At 37.4% G+C, this 20,436-nt stretch overlaps 1 protein-coding gene across 1 annotated transcript in view; it reads right to left on the reverse strand.

The window, feature by feature from the left end:
• Window positions 1-20,436, reverse strand: part of PIP4K2A (phosphatidylinositol-5-phosphate 4-kinase type 2 alpha) — a 107,306-nt gene that overhangs the window by 50,772 nt on the left and 36,098 nt on the right. The window lies entirely within an intron of this gene.

Below are 20,436 nucleotides of genomic sequence, written 5' to 3' on the forward strand. Positions count from 1 at the left end.
TTAGTCTACCTTTACTTAACTAGAACATAATAAATACAAGACAGAACTGTTAAGCTTGCAATGGTCCTTCCAAATCGGGAATGAGATACCCATTACAACAACAGTCACCAAATACCCATGACATATGTTTTATCCATGTTTTTATGGCACCCTACACCCTGCTCACGCATTTCAATTTAACCAGTCAAATCTTTTTGCTCATACAGAGCACATTTTTTCCCCAGAAGTTTTCTACAGGGTTTAGAGGGAAGTCCCACTCTATAAGAATGGGAACGTACACTGGGGCTGGAGGTAGCAACACAGGAGTGCTCCTCTGCTCACTAGCACTGCTTATCCACCAGTGTTTTCCAACTAGGAAGATATTAATTGCCTGTAAATGCTACTCTGCTCAAGAGAGGCTTTTGGAGAAACCTCCACTGAAGCAGCTATAGGTTAAAAATACTGGAGGAAAAAAAAAAGCACTCCCTGCAAGCATGACCTTTAAAAGAGCTGAAGTTAAACAACACAGGAGAAGATTGAAGAGTCCTCTAGCTCTTAAGCAGAAGAAAGAAATCTTCCTTCTGGCAGGAAGGTCAGGCGGTCTCCTTACCTTTCAATACTTTAAAGCCCAGTAATGTTCCCCGCTATGTCTCATTTTTGTCATTCAGATCTTGCAACCCACATGAAAAGTGCAAAGAATGCTTCTTTGGAAAGACCTGAAAAGTTATTAATAGAAGCATGGCAGCTCGAAGCAGAGCAGAGAAAGGAAAGAGAAAGACGTTGGGGATGAGCTCAAAGTGCTCCACTCCTTGGTGCTGTAGGGAGAATGCTCTTTTCCCACTCCGAAGGGAGAGAAAGAAGAACCTCCAATAAATTTTTGAAAACACAGCTGTACAAGCCTAATAAATCATGATGACACCTCATTAAATACAACATAAAATAACAAAACGCTGATTGAAAAATCACTACATCCAACATACACGCTCTTTACTGAAGTTGATACTGCTGTACATCAATCTCACCCTGAAGTCACAAGGCAGCTCATGAGCCTGCAGAACCAGTGTAGCTGCTGTACAAATAAAACTAGGGACAAGTAGATATATTACACAGAGATATGAAATTCTGAATTTGTTTTACAGAATTACCATCTCTTTCAGATTGCCAGATCATACAACAAAATTCACACTCGAATGAAGATTAGCAGAAATGTACATGCATATGTATATATTACAGACAAAAATGATCACAAGAACACCTTCTGCTGAATAGTGTAAAAAATGCTGAACTCACATGCTCACCTATCTACAACAAAGTTTGCTTGCAAAACTGCATTGAACAGATTCTTATGTGTACTTGCTTTCTTAATTTGCTGATATGAAATTTCTCTGCACACATCTATAAATTAGCTTTCATGCTGTGGATATTTAAAGTGGTGCTATGTAATGGCACAGTTTTACTTGTGCCTGTAGGCCCTACAAGCATTACCTACACAGTAGAATGAAAAAGCCTTTGTATGTGCATACTTTGGGGATTCTTTGATTTTAAGAAAAAAATTCCAAAATATGTTTTCTAAGAAGTTCGCTACAAGATGTAAATGCATACTTTCCCCATTCCCCAATCAGGTTTGATGGTTTTGTTCTTTTCAGGAGGGATGAATTTTTGAATTAATTGAGGGTGCTTTTTGTTTTGTTTTTGGGATTTTTTGTTGGTGTTTTTGGTTGGTTGCTTTTTTTAAAGATTCATCCAAATCTGAGGTAAGTAAAAGTAGTTTCTCTAATATTTTTGGGAATTCCTCTCTAGTAGAGTAGGAAAATAAAAAAGTAGGTGATGAGCACACAGTAGAAGTGACCTTTTGTATAGCACACCAGCTGAGTAATAGCATATCCCAGCAGCACAGACCATTAATTAATTTAAACCTTTCAAGTATAAGGTCTGGTTCTCTCTGCAATAGGACATTTTTGGACAGATTTGATGAGGCCTGACTGGAAAATGTGCACAAGAGTGAATGGAACACCCATGTCATTAGATCTTGGTGGAAACTGGAACCACACTGTGTGGGGGAGGGAGAAGGAACAATATCTTAAACACCCCCGCCCCCCCCAAACAGCTCTTGAAAAACTAAAAGAAAAGGGAAAGGTCAGAGGGATCAATTCTCTACTTTGCCACCACTGTTTGAAGAAGCAGCCACATCTGAAAGACACTAAATATGAAATGAAAACATTTTGAGTCTTCCAACTTATCTCAAATGAATATTTTGCTTCTTTTTCTGTCTTTGAAAGTTAAGCACAAGAGAAAATGTGTTAAGATGCATGTGATACCTTTGACAAGTATTATGTCCATCTCTTCAGGTTACCCATTAAATACAGCTAGTTCCCTTAGGAATAGCAAATGAGATGTGTGTGTGAGGATGAAAGTTCAGTATTCCAAATTACACTAGAAACTGTAACAATCGCTGTAATAATTACATAAGAAATATCCATTTTCCTCTAAGGAGTGCTTTTGAATGCAATAAAATCATAAGCAAGAAACAATTTCCCAAGAAACTGAGATAAACAAGAGATAATTGCAAAGCATAAATTAAGCAAAAAGAGCTCACTGGTCAGAGGACTGAGGGTTCAGGATCAAACATTCATTTAACTGCAATTACTTCAGAGAATCCACATGTACAGCATCACTATAATAAATGCATGTGCATAACATTGAAAAGGAAAATTCTTTTAGTCCTGCAACCTACATCCTTTAATTGCCTTGAATTATTGTTGCCAATGCAAAATTTTGCTGCAGTTTGTCTTTTTTGAAATGGACAATGCTTGCTGTATCTTTGAGGAATTAATATCCCATAAAATAGCCTTAGAGAATGTATTGCTTTAAATATGAATGACTAAAATTTTAGTTGCATAGTAACTATATATATTATGTATAAATATCTCATATGTGTTCATAATATTTGTAAATTCATGCACACATGATATTAACAAGTAACCCAGAAACCTCCCTTTAAGTAATTCATTCAGTATCTTTTGTGATATTAGCATAAACACAGGTGGTTATGTGACTTGGAAACATCTCTGGATAACTTCCAAGCTTTAGGACAGAAGAATGTTGAAAGCCTTAGACTGGCATTGCCCCTTTAAAGATGCATATAAAAAATTGTGGCTTAGAGTGGTGGCTTGGCCATGGGAGGTGAGAGAGGATCAAAGCAAAAAGAAGTTTTCAAGCAAAAAACAACTGATTGCAACTCATTTTGCTCCTGCAGGTTTAGCATTGAATTCACACTGTCAGGATAACAGAGGTTGTAATTAAACTGCAAATAAGGGAATAATAAAAGCCTACTGGACATTGAATAAATAGTAAGACTCAGCTGGTAATGATTTTGAAATTAGCACACAGAGAGGTGTTCCCACAAAGCCATCTTATATTGGTGACATTTCAAATAAGCTTCTCTAATTTATATGATTTGAAATCAAGCAATGACTATATCATAAATTGTTAGGCATTATTAATGGCCCTTATTTAATTCAGATACATTCACCCTAAACACCACATTACTAGGGCAATGCATAATTAAGCATTAGTTTTCATTCTGTCAGAACATAAACAGCAATAAATTGCTTGTATGGAAAGCAGACAATGAGATATTTAAACTGCATATAATAAAGGCAATTTACAGCATATATTGCATGTTTAGCTAGAAGAGTGAGAACAATAATCCTGTTTTCCAACAGATACAAGCTGATGTCTATTGCTACAATGCTACAGCAAGAAACCTGTGTAACACATTACAGCTGATATTACTCATTTAAAAACCCAAATCAAGCAACCAAGCAACCAAAAAAACCCCATTAAAAACCCAATAAAGCCATGCACAATGTCCAAAATTTAATCCTAAGAAGACCACAAATCACACTCAGACTACTTAGCAATGCCTGATTTCTTTTGAAACTCTCTTCCTATTTAAAGTCTTCATACTCTATGATTTTTTTTGTTTTAATTTAATGTCGCAGCTTTAGTATACAGCATATATACTGTTTCCTTTTATTTTAACATATCAGCCTGCCAGACTTGCTGAAACTATGGAGGAATGAGGTGTTTTCACACCGAACAGCCTGATAAAACATCTCAATTGCAGTTACAGCTCTTGGCAGTTACACACACAGGAAAATCCCTGCTGCTCCTGATGCTGGATGTGGCAGAAGTTGTGGAAGTGCTACTTCTTTGCAGCTGTTTATCTCCCAGCTCTTTCTGTACTTAAAGCTAATTCACAGCAGTCTGATACGTTGAGGCAAACAAGTTACAACTGGTTTGTTACTCTAGGAGAAAGTCAAGCTCATTTTTCACAAACTTGTGTATTTTTAAACACTGATTTTGGAAGAAGTGGGAGTGATAGAGACTTCAGGAGAAAGAAATTATTGGGATGTAAAAATAGAACTGAACTTTCAACACCACCAGCAGTACTGAGCTTTTTATGTTCAGGGTTTTACTTTCTGCATCACAGCTTCTACTTTGGCAAAGAAACTTGCACAGAAATCTGAAGAGAAAAAATATCAAACCATTTTTTTGGTGCAGATACAAAGTTACCATTTCGAACAGGCCACAGACTTCCTCAACAGCACAGTTAATTCATTTACTGGTAGGTTAATGCTTATCAAAGCAAGCCTATGGGCTTCTGGTTGATTGGTCTTACAAAATGGGGCTGTAGAACAAGAACACAACAGAGGAAACTCTTTGGAGTATAAAATTTTACATTTCGGGTCTTCTAGCACCTTCTCGACACTGAACACTCTGCAGGTCTTACCTAACAGAGCATCTTCCTGATCACTAGAGTAGGTACCTACAAGACAAAGTTTCTTCAACTCATTCACTCTATTGTCCTGTAAAAAGCCCTTTCCAAAGCTGTTCCTGTTTTGTACGGAGTAGAGGTTTAGGTTAAAGCACCAGGCCGAGTGCTGACAGGCAGAGCTATAGGCAGGCATTTACATCCTCTCCTTCCCAGATGGGGAACACACTGTGGTATTGCTACCAGGACAGTAAACGCCTTGTGCTGAAGCATAAACTGAAAGCAAAGTGATTATTTTACAACTCTTTGAAATCTACCTTGAAGGGTCTGAAAAGGGTGGATGAGGTCAGCAGCTAATCAATTTTGTGGAAGACATTTGCCTGTTACAGGGCAAAACCATCATTTGATAAATGTCATTTGACAGTTTAAATTACACTCAAACCCATTTTTGCAAGAGAAATAAAAGGTTAAGTTCTGCTGTAGAGAAATAAATCAGTTCAGCAAAATACTCCTTAATATGTTTTAAATGAGGTTTTCATTATTTCAATCTCACAAAAATTCATCTCTTTCCCCTACTCCCCCGCTACCCTACAAGGTAAAAATTATCCAAGTTTTTTTTTTTTTTAATTTTGCAATCTGTTAGACTTTAAAGGGCATAGAAGACTTCTACAAAAGGAATATCCAGTTACCTATTCAGAATCAAGTCCCAAAATTAATGCAATTATATGACTAAGAAAAACAGAGTGTAAAGCATTTAACTTTTTCTGAGTCTTTGGAATCATTGCAGTTTAAAGTATATGAATGGAAAAAAACCAAAAAACAAAAAACCAAAAAAAAATCCCCCAAAATCAAACAAACTTAAAACTACCTTGCTGCCAGGTAACAGGCAGCTACATAAAAGAATCTAAATTTTACATGTCTCAAAACATCTACCAGTAATTACCAGAGCAGCTTTGTGTTTTTACAGTTCAGGTGTTGCCTGTCATTAGATTTCTGGCTTTCAATAAAATTCAGTAATTTACTACTAGAAAAGTTGGCCAAACTGAACCAAGAGTATTCCAAATTGCCTTAACATCTACTTTTCCTAAAGTACTAACCACAGAATATCTGAAATAATCTGCAAAAGTATTAAATATAAACCATATTTAGCAATACTAAGAAATGAACACCTCAATAACAGCTACCACATTTTATCAAAAAGAGTAGCAAGACCTTTGTCAAGTCTTACTGTCTGCATCTGAATTAAAAACCAAACCAAAACAAATTTCACAGCAGACCCCAGATATTTTTGTGAGACTTCTTGGCTGCTGTTTTCCACAGGAAAAGGATCTGTTTGGGCAACCAAGGTCTGTAGTACATGCATCCATGTGGAAAACAGGATATATTGACATACTCAAGAAAGCTCTGGACAGGATATTGTCCAAACATAGTCCTAAAACAGAGCAAAGAAATGGTTTCCAAAAGCCATTCATGTCTGTTTTTAAATTTGTAGTATCGGGGTCCAAAAATCTAGACAAAGGGTTTTATAGCTTGGTTATCACTCCTGTTCAGAGAGTTTGGAATGAAGGGTTTAAAGAACCTATAAAAAAAGCATTTAAATTGCATTTCCTTCCCAACTGTTTTGATTGCAAGCTTTTAAGTCTTTCAAGTCTCTTGGACACTTGCACAGTCTAGAATATCCAGACCAGCTGCTGCATACTGTCAGACAAGCATTAAGTCACATTTCTACAGATTTGGTTAAAGTTCCCATGAATCTCCTTACACATTTCAATGAGTGCAAAAACTGACACTTTGTAATTTGCCAAATAATCAAAGGCCAAAAATAAATTAAGCAGCTCAGATATAATGTCTGTCATGATAATCCCTCATTCTCCTAAAAGCTAGGTCAAATGCCATAATATGTACAAATACATTGATGCCCATTAATGAAATGGGAAATAGAATAATAGAAATATGACTTGTTTATAGTGATTTTTGACAAGCTACTTCTAGTAGAGTTTTTGACAAACACTTCTAGTAGCAAATGGCATACAAAAATAAAGTCCTATCTCTGTCCAAAAGAAAACTGTAAAGGACTGTAAGCTCTTCGTATTTGGATGAGTTGTGTGGCACACTTTAGACATGAGCTCATCCTTGTTTGCAAATGCAATTGTTAAGAAGACACCAAGACAAGGGACACAGCTCAGACAACAATTTGCAAGCTATTAGCTTGCCACAAATCTGATAAAAGAACATTTTATTTTTTAAGCAAAAATATCACGTTGTCCTCTTGAAACTTAAATTTGTGCTGGAAGGTTGGTGCACTTTGACAATCTTTCATATCAACGGGCATCCTCAATTATTATTTGGAATAGCAATTCAAAATACACTTGTCACAAGGTCTGATAGCCATCTGGTCTCTATTTTTCTAATTAAAAAACAAAATGCTTATCTGGCAACAGATAAACTTTTAGCTCACTTGGCTTCATCCTAAAAGCTTCACAAAAGAATGACTAAAAAGAGGAAGATGGTAGGAGGCACCAGGGATTTACTGTGACATAGGGAAAGGTTTGAAGAAGACAAGTTCAATTCTATATACACAGTAAAACATACAACTCACAGACAGATGTTCAGCGAAGTCTCTAAACTATGTATTTATTGTAGATTCTAGAAGAATTCAACCAGGAAGAAAACAATGAAATAAAATTATACTTATATTCAATGAATCATGTTACTAAGATTTAGAGAAAAAACAAACTTGCCAACCAACCAGAAAACAAACCTAAAGGAGTCTATTAAATAATGCTCATCTCATAACAGCTTTCAAGATTATATTTTACAAGTATAATATTTCTGAATTGGAAAAATGAGTTAATGAAATTAAACCTAAAATTCCAGTATGCAGCTGAACAAACAAGGAGATGCTGTAGCCTTACCTGAATGCTATAACTGAAAAATGAAAATCAATAGAAAAAACTTCAACACAGAAAGGCGAAGTAAAATTGGAAAAGAAACCTACGGAACCATTTTGCCAATAACACTCAGCTGCTTAATGAAGAGAAAGGCTTTAAGAGCATCCTGCCTAAGAAAAACAACCTGCGAAGTATGCAGAACAAATGCCATGAAGCAACAATTTAAGGCATCAGATGGGCCTCATTAATTTTCACAAGTTGAAACAAATGTAGAAAAGCCAATTTTTGGCCTATTTTTACACCAGTGTAATGCACTTCACATTATTATTATTATTGTTATTAGTAGTAGTAGTAGTAGTAGTAGCAATTTTACTAAAGAAGACCAGTTGTGAAGGGGGTTTAATGTGCTCTCATATATTCCAACCTCATAAATATGTTATTATTTAGAAAACTGTTGACTTGTGAAAAGATGACATCAAAATATGATTCCTTGTGGCCATTTCTGACTATGCATTAGGTGAAGGCTGGAGCTGTGAGGCAAATTTTCTGCAAACAGCAGCAATGCTATTTGCATTATATAAATCTAAAAAGTTAATTAACTGACCAAGAGTGACACTGGAAGTACATGAAGGTCACACTACCTGTATTTCTCTATAAAGAAGTGCAGCAGTTGCTCTCAGTAACACGGACCAACAGAGTAATTGGAGAGCACAAGGGACAGAACTTGCTCTGCCAGCATGTCTTAGCCTGCAGCTAAATGAACCTTTTTTGGCCTCAATCTAACTCTCCTATCCTTCAGGAGAAGTAATAACTTTACATGTAAGCACCATGCAAAATATTGTCCTAGAGGTCCAATGAGTAAGAATTGCATTTCCTTTGTTTAGAGAAACCCTTCCATTCACCTTTCTGATGCATCTTGTATTCCTCTTGCATTTGCCATAAAGTCTTTTACTTCAAAGTAGTGTAACACCTGAGGTTGAGCTAACAGGTCTGTAGTCACCTGTAAAGGTTATCAGCTTTCCAGGTTCTATCAGGATTTGTGGTGGCGCATTCCCCTCCATACCCTTTTCAGACTGCACTGCGATCTGAGAAACACTCATTAGGTCTCAGCCTTGAAACAGCACCCGAGCTCAGCTCCTCCTGAGCTTATCAGAAAGACTATCTGCTCCCAGGAATGGCTAACAAGCTCCTGTTTCCCTTATGAATAGCCTTGGAAAAATTCTTGCCTGAATGGCATAAGGCAACTGTTCTTACACTTCCAAAGAAAGTGCAGACCCAAACTGTGGCCAGGATGAAACACTTATGACTAAAGCCCATTCTCTTGCAACCCTATAAACAGTGGTCCAAAATGAGTCCTTTGAGCTCTTCTGGGCTGTGACCAGTGACCTCCCTTGGACTGGGGCCTCTCAGAGCCACAGAACCCTCATGGTTTGCCAGCCTTCGAGGATCGTTGAACAAGTCCTGGACTTGCAACCCCACTCCTTGAGGCTCAACCCTCCACCCATGAGGAGATGCAGGGCATTTGAAGTGAGCCTTTCACTGACCTCCAAGGGGAATTTTTCACAGGTGCCTTGGCTGCACTGACTCTATGTCTGTGTGCATATGCTACAGCAAATTTGAGAAAAATGCTGCCTTCTTAGATGTTTAAATACCTTGGATATTGAAGCAAGATAGGCCTGTAAGTAAGCTTGTGACATATGAGTTAACCTTACCTAAATACTGCCAAGTGTTGTTCTTTCGCCGAGTTGCCAAGTATAACTTCAAAGTAATAAAGTCAGGTTAAATGCTAGTAAGTGTTATTCCTCCGTTAAATTGTCATGATTAAGCCATAAATTAAGTTTAAGGTGTAAGTTAAGTTAGGTATAAACTAAGTGTTGTTCCTTCATTAAATTATTTGGTTTAAGGTAAAAGGTATAAATAAAGTACTGTTAAGTTTAAGTGCTGTTAAATGCTGTTTTAGGCCATGCTCCTTTTTATCTCACCCTCACTGCCCTTAACACACACATCCCTAGACAGTTCACAGTTCATTTCTGTTTTGATTGCCTGGATTTTGTTTGGTTTTGCTGTTGCTTGTTTTTCCTTGCTGTCCCTTAACTGTCCTGTAAGTAGTAGAGTGATTCTTGCCAATGAACTTTGTCATGCTGTCACTTAATATTAAATCTGGCTTTTGCTGATACCCTTGCTAATGATTTTTTAAGGGATCTCAAACACTTCTTCATAACAGGATGCTACCCAGACAGTTTTTGCTGCATGAAGCCATTGTATGGGCTTCATTTCAGAAAATGCTCTCAGAGCAATAGCAGAACCTCTTGCTGGTCAAGACACCATGACATCTGGAAGAAGACATGAAAGGCCTTAAAGTCCCAAGGAAACTCAAAGAGAGCCCAAGCTGAGTAGCAAGCTCAGAACAGACATCTGGGGTGGTTTAAAGGTTGTTTTAGCACTTTCCTGTCCACCTCATGGTGACTGACTTCTCCTGTATATAGCTTCTAAATATGCATTAGTCTCTCCTTCTCACAGACATTAAAATTCACACTTGTTTGGATGTATACTCTGCAGCTTCTGGCTACTAAAGCAATGAGTTGACATGCTGCCCCTTCAGTGTTTGGGAGAGACCAGTATCCAGGCATGGTTATAATGAGCTGGGTTTTGCTACTGCTCAGGATATCCTTTTTCCTCACGGAATCTCAATTTATTTTGGCAGTAATATTACACACAAAATTTCATTAATTTCATTAATTAGTGTAATATTACATACAAAATTTCATTACTTATGAGATATTAACTGCCCAGATATAACAGCTGTAATGTTCATTTTGCTGAAGGCCAATTATTTAAATTACTGCACATTATTTCAAAACCCCAGAAAGCCTTCCCAGCCCTGCAGAAGAGGGGTGTAAGGGGAGGGTGCAGCAGAGCCACCAGGGGCTCATTGTCTCCCAAGTCCTGTCACCCTCCTAGTTCAATTAAATTGGGTGTTGAGATAATTATACAACTCAAGGTAAGCATCTTCTTTATCCCTTGATATGAAATAAAATACAATTTGTTAAAAGCAACATAATATAATTGTGCAACATTTTTCCTCTGTTTACAGGTCAGAATTTTGCTACCAGAGGATTTCCATAAGCTTAAGGGGACAATAGGACACGTTCAATACGCAAAGATGACATAAATCCGCTTTCTATTTATACTTTTTACAGCCCATAAATAAAAAGCAACCCCAGTGGTTTTAGTGCTGTTAATCTCAACATGCCCCAGTACCACAGTGCCTCTGAAAGATCAAACAGAAATTACCAAACTTCGTCATTCAGCAAGCACAACAACAACAAAACATCACTTCAACATCACTGTGAAGACAAAACCAAACTGTAATGACACAAAGTTTTCTGCAGAAGTTTCTATCATGCTAGCCACGGTAACACTGCTCCAAATCCAGTCAAAAAGCATTTCCCGTGAGGAGGTGGTTGGTGACAGTATTTGATCAGCTGCCACTCATTTCCTCTCCCAAACCCAGGAATCACATTTCCACGACTCAGAGAGCAGAACCACCCCACAGAAACTCTCTCTCACCACTGACATTTGACTCAGGTTATGTATTGTTAATGAATAGTATGAGAAAGAAAATCTAGCTTTTTGATTATTTCCATATGTGAAAAACAAAATTAAAAACATTTAATGATTTAATTTATTCCTTAAGCAAGAATTTCATATACATACATACATATTTTACATATACACACAAATAATTTTAACAAAAAGCCCTGAGCTGCCAACATGCATTTTCACCCATTAATGCTAATCTGAACACAACAAATTCTCAAATGCAAATTAAAAAAAAAAAAAAAAAAAAAAACACACCACAAAAAACCCAAAATCAAGAGTTCTGAATAATGCACCCACAGTGAGCACAACACTGCGTTTTGAAGAGCTGAAGCCACACGGTATCAAACCAAGCAATATTTCTGGGACCAGAGGCAGGAGCAGGCTGTCTGCACAGCACAAGGGCCAGTTAGCTCAACCCACAGCTGCTTTGCATCACTGCACCAGCACAGGCCATCTGGAATGCGCACCCTCATGCCCTCCACGTTCCTCTGTGCACACATACTCATTTTCCCATTTTCAGTCTAAGAAATATTTTCTGAAAAACAGTGTTAAAATGGAAATACTGCCCTTAGTTTTCATTTAAAGATCTGAAAAACACACTTGAATTTTTTTTTTTTGAAAGAGAAACTCACAGTAAGAGCCACTGCCATTTCTCTCACGACTGAGACCACAAGCTGCCAAACTTCGTAAAACACCTCATAAAATGAGAAGTAACATTAATATGCACTAATGACAACACAGACACTGATTTCTACAACAACAGAAAAGTGAAGAGGCTGCAGGGTCAGGTGTGATGTGTTGGCCCTCCAAACCATAAGGAGCCAGAGGGAAGTTCACATGCAGCAAGTTAAGGATTCTGCTTTTCACTTTTAATCCATCAGGTAACATACAAAACCCAGGATGGATTAAAACGATCTGCTTCAAGCTTGTAAGCTCAGGCTTTTATTTCTGGTATTTGATGCCCCACCATTATTTATGGAAACAAATACAATGTTGATTTTGTACAAATTGTACAAAAATGTTTGATTTTGCACAGATTTGACTGAAAATGCATAGTTAATACTGGGGCACTTCACAGGAAATCTAGAAGAAACACCTCTGTCTAGTTACAAGAAAGCTTTTGAGAAGAAAACAGGCTCAGTGAGCCACAGGAGTTCTCAGAAAAACGTACAAAGGCCTACGGTTCAGACAAGTCAGCGTTGCCACCATTGTCGCAAAAGTAACGCTTCAGATCTGCCCCATTTTTTTTTCTGCTTTTGCACCAAGATTTTTCCCCTTCTGACATGCCTGGGTGTGTGGTCAGTTGCGCGACAAAGCAGAGCTAGAACCCAAGCTAAACCTGCCAAGAAAGGATTTCTGTTCATTTGGATGACTTGCCAAACCTGCTCACTGCGAGGCTGCAGGGAAGTGGAGGCAGCAGAGAAATGTTTCCTTCTGCAATTCCTTACCTTAAAGTGTTTGGACTATGAGCTAAAGCCCCTCAAGATGGAAACACTGCTTGCAGTCTGAGATGTGATTATTACAAAGTGAGAAAAATTAATCCAAAAATGTACTTTAAAAGTTAAATGAAATTTTAACTTCAATACCTTGTACAACATATGACAAAATGAAAAATAACAGTAACCAGAACTAATGACTGAACCTCCTGCACATAAACCTATTTTGACATTTGATTTTGCTGCCAACATTTAAGTACTTAAAAAACCCTGAGTTTGCTGAACTGCAAAACTAACTTTGGGTAACAAACTTGTTTTTCAGGTGCAGACAGTATTTTCTTCACTTCTGCTAACAAAGTTGAACAGATAGGTCATTCAGAGTTGAGAAACCAATTGGAACTCAAAAAAAGCAAAAAAAAGACTTGTTTTCCTTTTCTGGTCCCCTAATTAAAAAATGTTATGGAAGATGAGATCTAGTTTTGAAATCTTAAAGCATGTTTGTGAGTTAAACTGATTAGAGTCTTCAGATAATACTTCCTTTGTTTAAAAAAATATTACAGTGTCAAGTATAAAACTTGGTTTGATTAACTCATTTTCCAGTTTGTGTACCCAGCATATTTAAGGCTGCTTTATTTAACTTAGGAAAAAGAATGCTGGTTTAGTGCATCGCTTTGCAATTTATCAGATGGAGCTTGACAAAAGGGATTTAAAAAAGGATCTCTCTTAAAAAACAAACTCTTGCCTGCCAGCCCACTGTCAAGAATCTTTGGAGGAGACTGGCATTCAGTGGACCTTCCTACTTAGATGGTACTGACTTCATTAAATACAAATACAAAACAGAATTAAAATCAGTTACATATCAATACCAATCAGCTGCTTATCAATTTATGCTTAATTTAAACTTCTGCCTTAGAATTCTCTACAGTCTGCTGCCTCAGTGTCACTTAAGCAGAGCCTTGTTTGACATGTTTTTGTCTCATGCTACCTTTTGGAACCTGAATGGATGAGATTTATCTAATGCCCAAGTAGACAGAATTTCATCTCTTCACAGCAAGAAAATGTACAATTGCTAAGCAGTCATCAAGAAAATTGAGTAAATCTCAGTTTTTGGCTAAGAACTGCCATGCCTAAGTATCAACAAGACTGAAAAAGTATACATCATTTAAAAGAAAAAAGGTTTCTTTTTGTCTTAAAATATTGTTCTTCTTTAATTCAAGTCTGTATGATAAGTTTTCAATATTTACACATCTTTCCCAGGTAAATTTACTGTCTCAATATAAAAAGACTTGTAAAAAACTTTGCATATTTGTCAAATGCAAGACAAACATATCCTTTTTGGACAGCCAGATATTGGAAAAAAACTCCATTTACTCTAATGATTGTGAAGTTCTACAAACAGTGTTAAATATTTCTTTTTAAAGTTGGAAACAACAAATAGTGATACACACTATCTCTGCCTAGGCTTGCAGAAGCAGTTATGTCAATAAAATCTTTATCAGCCAACAAACTTCATGCCACAAACTCTAGAACTTGAATTCAAACAGCAGTGAAGCCAAAAGCTCTGCTTTAATTTTGGCTAGGAAGATTATCGTTCCAATTCTCGTCTCTGTTTCCCTTAGACTGAAGACATCTTTGCAGGCTTCAAACACAGGAAGGCTGCCAGCACTGTAAGGACATCTTCCTGTCTTCAGGCTCCCTGGATTGTCTCCCTCCCACCTCTACTGTCTAGCAGTAGATAAGCCCAGAAGGCAAGACAGATCAAGTAAAGCCAATTTTCAGAGCTGTACTTGGCACAACATGAGGAATATGTTTTTATAAGGTCATAATCCAGGGGAAAAAAAATACCAGAAAAAGAATAAAAAAAAAAAAAAGGCAAAATAATGTTTTTGACTACAATGTGTAAATTCAGTGGGATAAAAATGACTCATGCAGCCTGGCTAGTTCAAGTGACCTCAAATACTAACACAGATACGATTAAAGAAAACACGAAATAAATACACATTCTAAAATAACATACCATCTATCTGCCAATGCTAAGAATAGCCTTGTACTAATCTTTTCAAATACTGAATGATGGATAAACAGATGCTGTCGTACTGTGATCTCTCTAACCACACAGTGGTTGTGCTTACCCGACCCAGGACTGAAAGACCTAAAAGCAAGCACAAGTATTTTGTGCATGCCTTCCCACTGCCTAAGAGAAAAGGTCCTCCATTTCCTCCAACACAGCTCCTGAGAATCACCTGCAGGGCAAATGGGCTCCATAGGAATCAATTTATAGGTATTCACAAACAATCAAGGTAATTTATCTCTCTGAAGAAACAGAGGTTTTGTTTCTCAGTGTTGTCTTAATGAAACAAAACATGTCAAAGAATACAACTAGCTCAGATGAACCCCACGAGGAAAGCAGCCCAATTTCCTCAACAGTAAGGTGGAATTAAGGACTAGTACTAACCAGGAAGGCATGTGAGTTACTTCTTTTGAAGTGTTAGTACACACGAAGCATATATACAGAATACTGTATTCTCATATTCCATTTTGGTTTACCATCTGGAAATTAAGTTTTATTCAGGTTGTAATGCAGTTATAGCTAGCTCTGCACTTGACAGTTTCACTCGTAAACCACAAAATAGACCTAATTTATGCCAGCAGAAAATTGCACCTCTGCCAGCATAGTTTACTTCACCTCACGGGAGCCGGAGACATCGGTACAAGCTGTTTTGGAAGGAGGGCAGTTTCACAAACAAATTGAAAACACAAAACAGCTCTTGTCTACCAGCTATGATTGACAGAAACCAACTCCCTTTGAAAGGATGGCTGGTGTACCTGGGTCTTTTGCATCCTGACATGGATTTTTGGTGCTCACTTTAGAGTACTTTTCATCTGGTTTTCAGGAGAGCACAACAGAAACACCCCCCACTGACTCATGTTCCATTTTGGAAAGTCTGTGCTTCCAAGAATTAGCTCAACAATGTTTCTAATTGAGGTTTGAACATGAAAAATTAAACTCTGCAGATATGGTTTAAGTCAGAGCTTTCAAACTGAGGTAGCATTAATTGTTGTTGAAATGTCTCTAAATTGCAGTCAAAATAAAAATCCACTATCGACATAAGTTAGCATTAAATGATGAGTTTACTACTGGGTATTGGTAGTACACAAGCCATGTTTTCTGTAATATATATGGATCTTACAGCCTAAAAGTAATAAAAGGTCAGTGACATAAAACAGGAACTACTTTAACTTCAGAAAGTATGGATTTTGCTATTTAAAGAATCTCCTGATAAATGCTGGAGAGAATGCAATATGAAAACAACTATTGTCCTATTTCCCTTTCAGAAGTGCTAACTCACAAACGGTCACCAGCTACTTTTTTTTTTTTTTTGAAGAAAACAGGAACAATTTTTAAAACCAGTATCACTGCAATAACCCCTCTTTCAGTTCCTGACACCATCTCACACACCAGACATTTCAGCTCTATTTTAACGAGTGCTCTGGGGGAAGCAAAACATCCAGAGGACTTAAGGCTCCACTCAGAGATAAGAAATGCATTTGTAGTAAAATTATTGAAATGCTTATATGGCTCTTTAACAGCACGTATCCCATCTTTATACAATTAGTCACTTCAATTTTTTTCATAGTAGATTCTTTGAGAAGAAGGTGTTTAAAGGGAAGATGTTCCTGAGGTCACAAATTACTGCAAATTTGTTGTTTTATAGAACCTAGGGGAGAATACAAGTATAATTTATCCTTAAAACATCCACTTCATTGTTAACACTTTAAAAGTATATGGAAAGCATTTCAAGCAATAAAGAGAAAAATAATATTCAAAACATTAAATAAATTGTTTCAATAAAGAAGTTTATGCAACTTGCTTTTTACCTTAATAAGAATTACAGATTGCTTTCATTCCTTGTGCTACTAATGTATTTGAATAACAGGCTGAATTTGGCCACAAAGTGCTTTTTAACAGTATGCTTAAGTGCTCTGCTTACATTAATGCCTTTGGGCAAGCAGCAAAGCCAAAAGCAAATCTGGTTTTCACTAGCTGAGGTGTAGGCACTTCCAAAGTAATTTAGTTGTGTGCTTTTACTAAAAAAAACCCAAACAAACATTCTGCTCCCAAAACAACCCCCAAGACACTTCACTAGCATCTACTTACCTGTCAGATTGGTTGCTGATTCAGTTGCTATGACACACTTCCCATGCACAAATGTAAATCAAATCCAAGATCCAGCCTACCAGAGCCTGTTACCAGCTCACAGCTATGCAGTGACCAAGAGGACCTCATGTGCTCATACCAAGTTGTTAACAGCCTCTTAACCTCCCCTCTTCTTCATCCCATCCAACCAAAATCATCTTTTAACAGTTACTCTTGATATACAGGAAATACAGCAAACACCTACATAATTTCTCACTTGCTTCACTTTCTTCCTCTACCCTCCTTCAAAAACTTTGTTCTTCCTCAGATAGAAATTAGATTGATTGAAGGATTTAACTGTAGGCTGCTTAAAGATTCAGTGCACTCTTTTAAGTTGTAAGTAATTAATTCTGCAAGTATTAATTAAGCAGAATTCAACTGACAATGGAAATAACAAGAGATGAAGCACAAGTTGCTAAGTGCAGCTGGGCCTTATCATGATGGTGACCTAGTCAACAACAAACTGGGTCCAGAATGATCTTGCTATGGTCAAGTATTTAAAACAGGAAATAAGATATCATGACCTTAGTGCAGAGAAAGAGGTGCTTTAATTCCCAATGGAGTCGAGGGTGACTAGTTCAGCTCTAGACATCTGCTACTGCAGACGCATGGAGGATTGATTTCATTTATCATTCCTTTGCTGCTCTGCTATTCAAATATTTGCAAAGCACCTACTTACTGGGAACTATTATACAGTATGAACAACTTTCGGAGACCAAGGATAAAGACTGTTGACTTTCATGCAAAATACATTTTACCTCACAGAGAATATAAACACCAGCAAACAGCCAAGGGGACATGCAAAGGTGCTAGGAGAAAAAGCCCAAAGCACACACACAACAAGCAGAAGGCCTGTGAGGAGCTGCTCTTTTTGCAAGAACCAGACCTCTGTAAGTGCTCTGAACTACCAGTAATGCTCACCGCAGGCTGAGGAGGGGGAAGAGAAGGAGGGAAGAAAAAAAATACAAAGCCTTAGTTTTGGTTTTTTAAACTTGATTTGATGAGACTTTTAAATAAGCATGTGTCTTGTCAACACATTTCAACATGAAATATGCAGTGTTATTGACAGAAAATATTTTTCTGGCTCCAAGTCTGAATTATCCATCATTCACACTGTAACTAGTTTGAGATCTGTTCTCTTTTTAAATAAGTATATTATGCTTCCTGAATATTTTTATGATGTTTCTAAGTTGTATTTTGCAATTAGCCACAGATTATTAACTGTGTTTTCATAAAAGTACAGGTAGGAAAAGGGGGAAAAAAAGAGGAAGTCATTAGTTAAAATAATCCTAGACTAGAAAGAGCAACTAGAAAACACCTTTATACCACCAAAAATTATTTACTCTTTTCTGAAATCTTAACCATGCCAGACTTTCCACCTCATGTGGAGTGAGTCTAATTTTTTGATTAGTATATAACCATTAGCATACGTAATTTCCATGTGGAATCTTTCTATTTCATGCACCAATTTGCCCATACTTTCAACTGTAGAAAGACTCCTAAACACTTTAAATATAAAATCCTGGGTGTACTATTTAACCTATAATCACATCAACTTTGATTTTGTGAGATTTTTAGTTAGGAAATCTAAGTTACTAAAAAGCAAGAGTGTTGCAATTCAAGGACAAATTATGCTCTCATCAGTCATTACCCAAATAACGACATTTAGTTACAGCCAAAGCATTGAGAAATGGTTAATGAACTGGAGGTGCTTAACTATACTTCAGGAAAGAACTGACAGATCGTAGACCAGCTCTTACAAAAAGCAACACACCTTTATCCCAAGAGCACAGAGGGAAAAACCTGCTGCCACATTGGTGAGGAGCTATTTAGCAATGTGGTGACGTACAGCACCCTGGAAAGCTTGTGCTAAAAATATCCACTTTTTCTTTTTCTGGAAAAACCAAAACATGCTCAACCTCCAGAAGCAGTAATCTGCCTGGTCAGAAAGGAAGACTGCAACAACAATAAAAGTCATAAATACAGTTTCTACATGCAACACAAATAATTAACTGATTACAGGATCGAGTTGCTTTTTGAGAGGACCAGAATAATCCCAGGGGGATACTCAGTTCACAGTAGCCGTTCACTTCCCAGTGTTACAGCTCCAGTGAAAATCTCTGCCTTTGGGTAAAGCAACATTTAAATTCAAGCATCTCGATTTCCTTCTCCCCCTCCCTCAAACTGTGCTTTACAAGAAGCCTTAGACCAGGTGTGACAAATCTGTGGCTGCAGACATAATCAAGTCAAGTGAGCAGTTATTATGGAAAGTGCATAAAAGTTTGCAGTCACAAGATTCCTTGCAAACGCTTTCAGCACTCAGGAACAGAGACTCATCTCAATGGTGTCTTTCATAAGTCAATGTCAGAGCCTCCTCCAAAATAATATCTTTGTTTTCTGCTAAATCATCAGTAATCAAAAAAGAAAAAAACCACCAAAACAAAAACCCTCATAACAGATTAAACTAGTTTCACAGCAGGTTTTTTGTGGGTAGCCTTCCTTTCTCTCTGAAATGCCACACCAAGACATTGAATTCGTGATAAAACAAGCCAGAGCCTTTAAAACAGAAAGAACAAAACAATTATTTTACCTAGAAGAGGGGAAAAACCCCCACCATTGTTTGCATGACAGAATGAATGCTGATGGCAATATTCAGTTTCAAGACAAACTAATACTGTATGGAACCTCCAAGGTAGGACAGATGCCTTAAAGACAAGACATCTGAAGTGCCTTTGACTGGAGTTTTAAGTGTTTAGACAGATAAGCAGTGCTAAAGAGACCTTCAGTGTTTCTGACTTTGACATAACCACAGCCGTGTCTCAGCCAGTACATAGCAGACTGGCGTCTCCTGACACCAAACATTATGCACAAACATGTTAGAAGCTGCTGCTTGACTTTTTATCCCAAAGGCTGTGGATCAAAATCATCTACAATCATGTCTGTGGAGCGGCCTCCTAAAACTACTGAAAAAAAAGGTGAATCACACACTCAGTGTCTGTCTTCCCTATATCCAAGAGAATGAGGGCTAGGCTGCAGAATTGGAACTAGAAAACTTTTTGGAAATACCCACTGATACTGACAGGTTAAGAGGAAGAAAAGCCAAGGGCTGTGTAGAAGGAATCTCTCTCCTAAATGGAGAAAGAAACTCTGGTAGGAAGGAAGAAACAAAGAAGAGAACCCAGGCAACTCTCAAGGTATCAGCATGATGCTCAACCTAAACCAGCTATTTTTGGAATTACAAGTTGTTCTGGGCACATCACCTGCCCAACCATTTTTGTAGTTGTGCATGTTTCTAAAATAAGACCAACAGACGGTTACCTGGCCTTTCATACACAGTGATTTGGAAGGGAAACAAAAGAACAATAATATGGGTAAAATGGTAATTCTGCACTGTAAGTAAAGCACTGCAAGTTCATCAGTGTTATTCTTGTTCCAGTCTTTTCTGACCCAGATCTTGTTATTGCAAGGAAGAGCTAAGTCAGTCAAACAGCTAAGTCAGCTGCTTCCTGAATTAAATTTAACTGCTTTTCTATAAGCTGAACAACAAAAATT

Source organism: Onychostruthus taczanowskii, unplaced genomic scaffold (assembly GCF_017590055.1).
Source record: "Onychostruthus taczanowskii isolate IOZ18803 unplaced genomic scaffold, ASM1759005v1 scaffold3, whole genome shotgun sequence".
Classification (NCBI taxonomy): Eukaryota; Metazoa; Chordata; class Aves; order Passeriformes; family Passeridae; genus Onychostruthus; species Onychostruthus taczanowskii.